At 43.2% G+C, this 10,637-nt stretch overlaps 1 protein-coding gene across 3 annotated transcripts in view; it reads left to right on the top strand.

The window, feature by feature from the left end:
- Window positions 1–10,637, top strand: part of wasf1 (WASP family member 1) — an 88,892-nt gene continuing 78,255 nt past the window's right edge. For all 3 annotated transcript variants that reach the window (XM_084081806.1, XM_084081807.1, XM_084081805.1), the window contains exon 1: window positions 1–717. The gene's annotated coding sequence lies outside the window, so the exon portion shown is untranslated. The remainder of the gene's footprint in view (window positions 718–10,637) is intronic.

Raw genomic sequence — 10,637 nt, 5'->3', positions numbered from 1 at the left:
ACCAACAATAGATAGAGTGGTACGTTAACGTACCATTATATCACAGCGTACAATAAATAGCTACATCTTCTCGGCTCGAACGCGCGTCGGCTGCTGCTGCCGCGGAAAACCACGGGTTCCCTGCGTTGTGGGTAAAACAAAAAAACCGTCGTATCGGTAAACCTGTCGTCCACTTTGGACCGGGAGCAGTTTTCCAGCCCCGGGATCACGAAAGATCCGTGGTGTGGATCCCTTTGGATCCCTTTGGAAAACACAGATCCCTCTCCCACTACGGACTCTCTCTTTTCCCGGTGTTTCGACCAGGTGGGCGTGGTTTAGAGGTTAGGTTTAGTTATATCAGTTCCTGTGAGGTAAGGTTAGGATTAAGGTTAGTTTTTGTGAGGTTAAGTTTAGGGTTAGGGTAAGAGGTTTAGGCATAGTTTTAAGTGAGGTTAAGGTTAGGATTATTAGGGTTAGTAATAGTTAGGGATTATATAGGCATATAGCCACGCCCACCTGGGCGAAACACCAAAGAAAGAGGGAGTCCTCCTCTCCCACCGCTGCCTCTCAAAGACCCCACTCATTTCACCCCGAGCTCTGATCAGTGACTGTTACTGTTAGTATTATGGACCGAAGCTGGATATTTACATTTCTGGACACGGTGGCATCATGCTCTGTACCACAATAAGAAGAATGGCAAGGAAATAAAGAGGAGCTGAACAAACGTCTCTCACTCAGGTAATTACATCATGAATATCGCATATGGAAGTACAGTAGGACATAGGGATCGGGATCGACATAATTGTATTAAACTACACTGTAAAATCACTCCTCCACGTTTGTGCACAATGCCACCCCATACTGTCTAGTGACTAGACTATTTGAAAATAGCCGATCTACAAGCTCACAAGGCGTCCTATCGAGCTTGTAGATCTTCTATTTAAAAAAAAAAGAAGACAAATCTAGTTATTCTCCTAGACTCTAGTCTAAATGTTGGTTCTTATCGGAATGTTGTACATTTCTCAAATCCAACTAGCTGTCTATGTAACGTACGGTCTAGTGGTAATTCAACACTGTCTGGCCATGATCTATCCTACTACAAGAACCCGCTACACACACACACACACACACACACACACACACACACACACACACACACACACACACACACACACACACACACACACACACACACACACACACACACACACACACACACAGGTGACATCACATGCGGAATGAACGTGGTGGTGGTCCGCGTTAATATGCAACGCTGCTTGGGGTTTGCTTTGGTGGACTAATTGCATGATTGCTGCCATGGCAACGTGGACCCCAATTGACTTGACTGATGAGGTGATTGAAGCCGCACATCTGCATTAGCCCAGCTGCACAGCAGCACTGTACCTTCTGCATGGAGGAAGATTGTTTATCATGTGGGCTGGAGACTGGAGCAACAGGGCTATCTATAGTGCAGGGGTTTCCAACGTTTTTCAGGCCAAGGACCCCTTAGCTGAGAGAGAGATAGATGAAGCAGGGACCCCCACTACATATTGTATTATAACATTGTGTTGCAGATTAAACTTTTTCATAGACTTCATGGTCTTGTTTAAAGGTAGGGTAAGTGATTTGCGTTGGTTAAAATAGTTGTTAAATAGCTCTATATTATGATAGTACTCATTGCTATAGAGTGTTTGTTCAGTAAAATGAGTCTCCTTGTCTCTCCACCTCTTTATTAAACAGAAAATGCATTTTCGTTTCAGTTTCAGTTTCATTTCCAATTTTATCCAACCAGGACAGAGAACTCAATCAGGATACAGATTAAAGAAGTGAAATTGGAAGTGATGACACTAAGAAATGGGCATGCAAAATTGGAACTGGAACACTATACAAATTAAGCTTAAAAATGGTTACTTTTATCCTGATTGGCTGAGATTTTGACACCTACCGAAAATTTTATTTTCTGTTTATTAAAGAGCTGGAGAGACGGGGAGACTCCTGTTACTGAACAAACACTCTATAGCAATGATTACTATCAGAATATAGTATTTTAACCTTTTAACAAAATACTTTTTGTTTTAACCAAAAAATATCACTTACCCTACCTTTAACAGCACTATCATCAGTGTATGTTGGATTCATGTTAATGTGTATTTCAGACATTTAAACCGTCAATACTTAGTAAACTACTAGACCTTACACTCTGTACTTTATCTGCTCTTTTTTCCCTCTACACCAAACCTCTTTGCCGAAAAATAGCAGATCTACAAGCTCACAACGCCTCGCGCTGCAAGGCGTTGTGAGCTTGTAGATCTGCTATTTTCGGCTAACGTTCCCCTCAGAATAGGGATGCCATGCCAGGGTTCAAGTGGTCAATGTAAAAAAAGAATCATATTACACAAAGATTTGGCGGCCCCCCTGTAGTGACTCTGAGGACCCCCTAGGGCCCCCCCCTGTTGACGACCCCTGCTATAGTGTGTACACGTTGTCCAATTTAAGAGGCAGGTTAGGGAGAAGTAGGCTACTTTTCTTTTCTTTCTCTAAACAGTATATGAACATATTTAACTTATGTGGGGATTTTATTCCATCCTTCTTCATCTAAAGTTTAGATGGAGAAGAATAGCCTATTATGTTAGTTCTATGAGTAGTTTTAAGAAGCATACATTACAAATTGGCTCCAATTTAACCCTTTCAGACCGAGAACGCATCTGTGTCATTTTAAGATTTCGAACATTTATAACTCAAATCTTTGCTTCAGGCCCAGGGGGTCCCTGGAACAACACATTTTGGGATGGGGGTCCGTGGCAAAAAATACATATCATTTTGGGGGTCCTTGACAAAGTTTAAGAACCACTGATATAGCAACATAGTTTAAAAAAAAAACTGAAACGGATTTTGAAGACATTTTGTAGAATTGGCCTCAGATCTTAATGGGTTAAGAAACATACATTACAAATTGGCTCCAATTTAAAATACCAGATAATGCAAGTTATAGGCTTGTTTTTTTGGTAAAGTGTAATCTGTGGAATATGTGTTGATTCATAACGTGCTCTGAGTAGTTTACATGCTACACCGCCTACACCAGGCTTCCAACCAGGTCTACAGGACCGCAATGAAAATGAAGTCATGTGACTATTTCATATACAGCTAGAAGATTATGTAGCAGGCAGCCTATGCATATCTGTATTGCAGCCTTAGCTATTTTATTTTATTTGATCAGTTACCATTTTAATTGATCAAATATCAATCAAATCTTTGCAAATGCTCCAGAAAGATATGTTGATATTATATCTAGGGGACCAGAGAGTTTGGCATTGCCTGGTTCGCTCAAACACAGGGTCTCTCAATGCCAATGCCATGCCGTGATTTAATTTTCCCACGAAAAATGCTCTGAGGCTAGGGGCTGGGGTCGTATTCCAACTAGCTTGGTTTGCAGTCATGGGGGATGGTAACCAACATCAGCCTAGTACAAATCATGCTTAGTGAAATTCGAAACCATTATTCGTATCCTACTCCTCCAGATGTAGCTCGAAGAGTAGACATGTTCAAGATTGAAGTCTAGGGAATGTTTCGCAGTGATAAGCAATACATTCTGCTCATCACATCCGGCTTCCTATCTGGTCAAAGCTTGTACTGTACGTGTGGCTATGGAATTATGGTAATGGACTGGTACTGTGCTGATGGGTTAAACTTAAATTGCCTATAAAATTAAATGTAGTTAACTGAAATATGGTACCAACAACACAACATCCCCTGTAAGAGGCTTGGACAACTAAATGGATCAATTATCTTGTTTAGCTTTAAGTGAAGGTACTACCTCTTGTTATCTGTTATGAAATGGATGCTAGAGAGTTGAGCAGCTTGTGTCAGGAATGCTACATCAAATCCATCATTGATGCTGAATGCATCACCATGAGTTTTATATGCCAGCCTATCTGCAGCTCTTCTCAGTAGATTAGTAAATAAGAAGTGGTGCACACACCATATGGAGCATTGCTGCTTCACAGCAGAATCAATACTCTTGCTACGCTTTGAGGATTTACAGTATAAAGCTCAAGGAATTCCGATGGGTTCACTTTCTATTAAGTGAGAACAAAGCATCAATGCTGCCAATCTAGACAGAAAGTTTCATAAACCAATTCATTTTGGGAAGTTAAGCAAATTTCTGCCTTATAAACACTTTATTCACGCCTTCCACTGCATAATAGGGATAATAGAATAAATCATGAAAGAATGCTGTGCTCATTCAGAAACCACTCAACTGGACTATTTTGGGATGTCGAAAAGCAGGACATATTAGTATTCTTTAGAGATTTATTGACATTTTGGGACGTTGTTAATTTATACAGCCCCACTTTAAGACTGTCTAGCCACTACAGTATAAGAGAGCCCTGATACAAGTAGGTCTAGATACACCGATGGCTGCACTTCTGTAATTCTTGTCCCAAATACAACTAAGTTTTGAGATCGAGAATCCATTGGAGACGTGGATTTTGTGTGTCATACAGTATACCATTTATCTGTTCAGACCTTGTTTTAATCATATGAGACAAATCAGTCTTTCTTAGAAAGATTTGGGCCAAGTTGTAGACTATACACACACAAATACTCGATTTTAGCCAGATAAAGCCCCCTCAGCCTGCCTTGCATAATAAGATGAAAATCAGAGCACTATTGGCACTATTTTTGAAAATGTTTGATGTTTTCAATGAATGAATTAATACTGAATTGGCTCATCTGTCATTTAGGCTTTTGAATTGATGTCATGTATGATGATATATTATTTCCTACAGCGAAGGTATCTGTATTCGAGGCAGCATTGCAGCGGTCCTTCGCGGCTGTTAATTTTATCAGTTTGCAGCCACGGCACCCAAAATATCACATGACTGCTTCACTGCGCGGGAGCTGTGGAATAATTTCTGTTACAGCTTCGTGTGGGATCATAAGTGCTGATTGCGCACATACACCCATTGCCTGCTGCCTATTTTATTTATACATTTTATTTATACAGAGTATCTGGCATGCACTTAAAATCACTTGCCTTGCAGAGAATAACCTGGTGTCTATCCCCATAGCTATAGCACTGTTATCTATAGGAAACGGTGATTACATTTAAGTCGAGATGCACACCAAGGAGCATCAATCTCCGCTTGCTGTGGTCTCTCCAACCACTGGCCTTGTTATCTTTGAAGAGTGCACTTCTTTTGCGTTTGGGTTTTCCTTATCGCTTATACTGTATATATACTGTGTGTGTGTGTGTGTGTGTGTGTGTGTGTGTGTGTGTGTGTGTGTGTGTGTGTGTGTGTGTGTGTGTGTGTGTGTGTGTGTGTGTGTGTGTGTGTGTGTGTGTGTGTGTGAAAATTGTATATACTACACACACACACACACACACACACACACACACACACACACACACACACACACACACACACACACACATACACACTCGCGGCATATATATATGCTGCAATCCTGCAACCAGCATACTTGAAAACACGTAGCACAGCCAGACAAAGTATTTAGAAAGGTTGAAAGGTCCATCTACTATACACATTTCTATATCATTGTTGTTTACATTCATGTTGAGGCTTTGGTTTACGCTGCCAAACCCGGGCTAATGGTGTGTTTTTCCACAAATACAACATGACGTGTTGTTTTGTCCCAGGGTTTTATCTGATGCTGTTTTTTGAGCTCAGTGTTGTGAAGGATGACATTTCAGTACAGTTTGCAGTTTCCATTTTTCCCCGTGCTTCAGAGGCCCCCATGATAGAAGAGCTTTGGCGTTCCTCCTACAGGCCTTTTGGACCTCTCCTATTTGTTGACATTGCTCTGATCCTCTGCCAGTCGCTCTATCTTTTTTTCAAGCTAGCTAAAAATCTCTCTCTCTCTCTCTCTCTCTCTCTCTCTCTCTCTCTCTCTCTCTCTCTCTCTCTCTCTCTCTCTCTCTCTCTCGTGCTCTCTGTTTTTAGCCCCCTCTCCATCTCTTCTTGGGGTTTTAGCAGAGCAGAGAATAATAGAGCTGATAAAGAAAGAGGGAGTAAAGGGAATAAAGTCAAACGAGAGTGCGGAGTAAAATGAGAGGCTGCTGCCTGCCTGGCATGAAAGGGCGGAGGTGGGAGTGAGACAGGCGAGAGAGAGAGACAGAGACAGAGAGATGGAGAGAGACTGTGTGCGTGTGTTGCTGTGTCCTGTGTGTGCCAGTTTAAGTCGAGCCCTGTCTGTGGCTCTCTACTATCTCCCAGCTGTTAGGATGCTCCAGAGGCTCCCACACACAGGGGCCATTGTTCCCTCCCCCCCTGGCAAGGCCCAGAGCTTCTATAATGCTGCCTCTGTCCCTGGGTCTGAGCTGGAACTGCCACTTCGTTCAGCGTGCCTGACTGACTGGTGTTCCTTGTGTGTCTCTCCACCACCAACAACACGTTGTCTGCTTTCACTGTCACAGTCAGGGTTGCCAGATCTGCTTATTATAATTTCCCCGCAAGATTTTATTTGAAAATAGCCGATCTACAAGCTCACATATGTTAAAGTGCTCATGTAGCCCATAGTCGCTTCTTTTGGGCTGGTTTTCCTAGACCCGGTTGCTTGTTTCTCTCACAGAATCTGGCAACACTGGTCACGGTCACCCTTTTTGGACGTTGACGTTTAGGCCCGCTAAAGCTACCGTGGAGTGGACTGTGTCGCGGACGGTGTCCAGTAACGCCACAGTCCAACAACTGTTGAACTTCACTCCGATGTTAATGTTATGTCTAACTCAAATTAGATTGTTTATTGATTCAGTCTGGCTTTATCCAATTTCCTCTTACTGTTGGTTGCTGCCAGGGCCTTTTCCCTTCTGTCCTTCCCTCCCTCCTCACTTGGAGTGCACCTGACAACAATATTATTGTGATACTTGATCCGTTGTCTCCGTAGTCTGGTGGTTTAAAAAAGTTGTTTTGCCATCCATCCAGCATGTGAAACCTGATGCTGCGACGTTGTGATTTACAGGGATCACAGAGGACCATGCCAAAATTGTATCGCAGTAGGTCATAAATCCAACAATCCAATATCAGGGCGAAATTCAAGATGTGTTGTTTCTAAACGCGCTCTTTCCAGGGCCTCCAGGGTTTAATTTTATTTTCAAACAATGACATCATTTGATGGAATGTCGTTTTTTTTGTTTTTAAGAAAAACGTCTGGAAATATTAATATCTAACCTACTTGGCACGCAAGCCTAAAATGAATGCATATATTTTCCTCAGTACTTTAGTATATCACACCGCTCTCCTTTCACCTTCTGTCCGTGACGACAGCCCGGAATCAGGGGTCTTCAACGTTTTCAGCCCAAGGACCCCCTAGCTGAGAGAGAGATGAAGCAGGGACCCCCTCTATATTGTACAAAATTGGGTTTCAGATTCAACTTTTTTGGTTTACGTGGTCTGCTCTTTTTTTACCTCTACACCTACAGTACCTCTTTGCCAAAAATAGCCGATCTACAAGCTCACAACGCCTCGCGCTGCGAGGCGTTGTGGAGCTTGTAGATCGGCTATTTTTGGCTAAAGTTCTCCTCAGAAAAGGGATGCTAGGGTTCAAGTGGTTAAGGTAAAAAAGAAAATCATATCACACAAGGATTTGGCGGACCTCTTATAGTAATTCTGAGGACCCCCTAGGGGTCCCGGACCCCCCTGTTGAAGACCTCTGCCCTAGATTATAGTTTATTTCATTCCAGCAGTCATCCAGTGTTCTGTTGCAGGCTTTTGCCTATACCGGCTCGTTTCCCAGCCTCAGAGTGGGTCGCTGATAGGGCCTCTTAAGTGTGTTGACACTGAAATAAGACGGGTCTCACTGTGTGTCTCTGTAACCGCTAACAGGACACAAGGCATGAAAAAGCCTCATGAGAGGGGCTCCACAATAACCTCCTTCAGCCTCACTGAGGCTACAGGAGCTTGGCTGTGCCCCTCATCATTCTTCTCTCTCCCTCTCTCTCTCTCATTTTAAAGCCAGTGATTGCTTGGCTCTGTACTCCTCCCTATCACTTGCCATTATGCTCCCTTGGTCTGTATCCCATGGATAGTGCGACAGCAGGCCCTTTTCGCTACGATGCAACAGCCCTGCTGCTAGCCAGCGTTTGCCAGGTCTGCTTATTATAAGCGACTTTGGGCTTGTTTTTCTGTAAAGTTGCTTGTAAATATCGGTAGTTGCGGGCTGCTGTTTTTTTGGCTTGATTCTAATGTGTTAGTTGCTTATTTGGGATTGCTTGCTTAAATGTTGTTTAAACCAGTGGTTCTCTTGGCCTGGACCGCCGGCGTAGTGGTCCAGGCACCTAGGCTCAGTGTAGACTGACAGCGTGTCGCGAGTTCGAGTCCCGATCACGACGGCCTTTGCTGCATGTCACTCCCCATCTCTCTCTCCCCATTTCCTAAAGCCATGAAAGCACAACAATAAATCTTTAAGAAAACGAAAAACAGTGGTTTTATTTTGTGCCAGGGACCCCCGTACCAGATTTGTGTTGTTAAATCTTTTTTTTTTAAATCAAAAATCACTGAAAATAGCAGATCTACAAGCTCACAAAGCGTTGCATCGCAACACGTTGCGAGCTTCAGCTTGTAGATCGACTATTTTCAAATATTCATTATTCAATGCGTATAGGTTTAAAGTGCTCATGTGGCCTTGTCGCTTCGTTTGGGTTTGTTTTCATAGACCTGGTTGCTTATTTCTCTTGCAAAATCTGGCAACACTGCTGCTAGCTGGTTAGGAGACAGCTGCTATGTTTGAAGGCAGGAGAGCTCACTTTTACTCACAGTGCTACATCCGTGTCTGATTAGTTTTAGAAAGTATCGTCCTGCTGTTGGCACACTGAGCCAAGCTGAATTTTATTCAACAAAACTATGCCTATGGTGAAGGTCAAAAGCAAAACCCCACGTGACACGGCACTTTGTTGCTGAAGCATATAGCCTGCCCAAGGCTTTAGGGTAGAATTGTGTTCCTTCTTTTATTAAACCATGTCTGTGTGCTGCTTTGGGAGCCCCAGACTTTTGTAGAATGTAGACCACAGTACAGGCTGGATAGAGATGGGTAATCGGCAGGTTTCCCTCTCATCAGATAGGTGGGCTTCACTGGGCTATGGTAAGACAAACAAACAAACAAACAGACAAAAAACACCAGACTGAAATGCTAGCATGAAGGCTTGTAGAATGTCAGCTAACATTAAATGGCCTACTCTGCCTTGGTAAGCCCTTCACTGTTTGTAGCTTAAACTGAATGGGGAAGCCCCTCAGGATTAGTCGATCAGTAAATAAACAGGTATTAGAGAAATGGAGCTCTGTGGTCTCGCATGGCTGCCCTCACCTATTCACAGAGAGCCAAACAGAGGGACACAATGGGGTCAGGTAGGGACTGTGTGTGTGGAAGCCACTCCCCTGGTGTCATGTGTACGTTTGAATAGTAAATGGAGTCTGATACCTCCCAACACCACAATGCAGGTTCAAGACTACCCCAAGCACTGGGGATACTGTGTCCTATGTAATTGTGTGTGTGTGTACGTGCGTGCGTGTGTGTGTGCTTGTGCGTGTGTGTGTGTGTGTGTGTGTGTGTGTGTGTGGAACCACTAATCTTATATTTGGCAAGAGAGTGCATTGTAATGTGCCTGCTATAAACATTACATTAGCCATGTTCAGTTCCATCCATGAAGCCATTTCAAAATGCAGAGGAGCACCTACTAGGGCAGGGCGATCAAATATCCATATATCTTTGACCAAATACCTCAATATTGATATTTAACAATATAGTTTATTTATTTCAATAAAAAACTAGCGACAGGATGCAGTGTTGTGAACTTGGAGATTGGCCATTTCCGCTACTTTTGAACATTTCTGAAAGTCTAAAAAAGGCTTGGGTGATTAAAACCAGAAAAAGACAACACTTCTGCCATCACAATCCAGTGATTGCTCCAAATCCCAGATCTAGTCTCACGTCACACTATCGACATAATATCAATATATTGGCCAGCCCTAGGAGCACTTTTAAAGTAATCCACTGCAGCTGCACTCTAGGCACGTACGTTTCACTAGATTTGAATATACAAAGTTAAGCAAAACAGTCATGCCCTATCAACTCCCCCACAGAGCTCTCTGGTTATTTACTTTTATTTATTTCCTCTCACACAGGCTCAAAGCATTGTCTTGCGTCATGTACAAATTGTACAGACAGCGATGTTTTTTTTAAAAACACCTGACGTCTGACCCGACTGATCTCCCAACGTTAGTCTGTCAGTTATTGTCAGAAAAAAAAAAGTTTGGTATGCAGGGCCCTTAACCTGTAACTTCTCTCTCTTTCATCCACCCTCCAAACCCTGACTCCCCCATTGTTCTTTTCTCACTGATTGGCTCTTGTTGAGCTGGAACGGCCCCATGCCCCAGTCGTCTCTCGGCGATGTGTGTTTGATTGATGGGGTTTGCAGAAATAGGAGGCAAGGCGCGTTCATCATGTTCTCTGCTTGAGTTGACTCTTGTCAGGACTCAAGACATCCCTATTCAATTACAGACATGCTGCATTTTCATTAGGATTCCCATAAGCACTCATTCACCTTCTCATTTGTCTACTACTTGTGCGGGGGGGGGGGGGGGGGGGGGGCAAGGAGTGCTGATGTTGAGAGGTGGCTGGAAATAGAGAGATGGGGGGCGGGG

Source organism: Gymnoscopelus microlampas, assembly GCF_963454915.1.
Source record: "Gymnoscopelus microlampas genome assembly, chromosome: 16".
Classification (NCBI taxonomy): Eukaryota; Metazoa; Chordata; class Actinopteri; order Myctophiformes; family Myctophidae; genus Gymnoscopelus; species Gymnoscopelus microlampas.
Note: the sequence above shows the minus strand (reverse complement) of the source record. Positions and strands in the feature narration are given on the sequence as shown.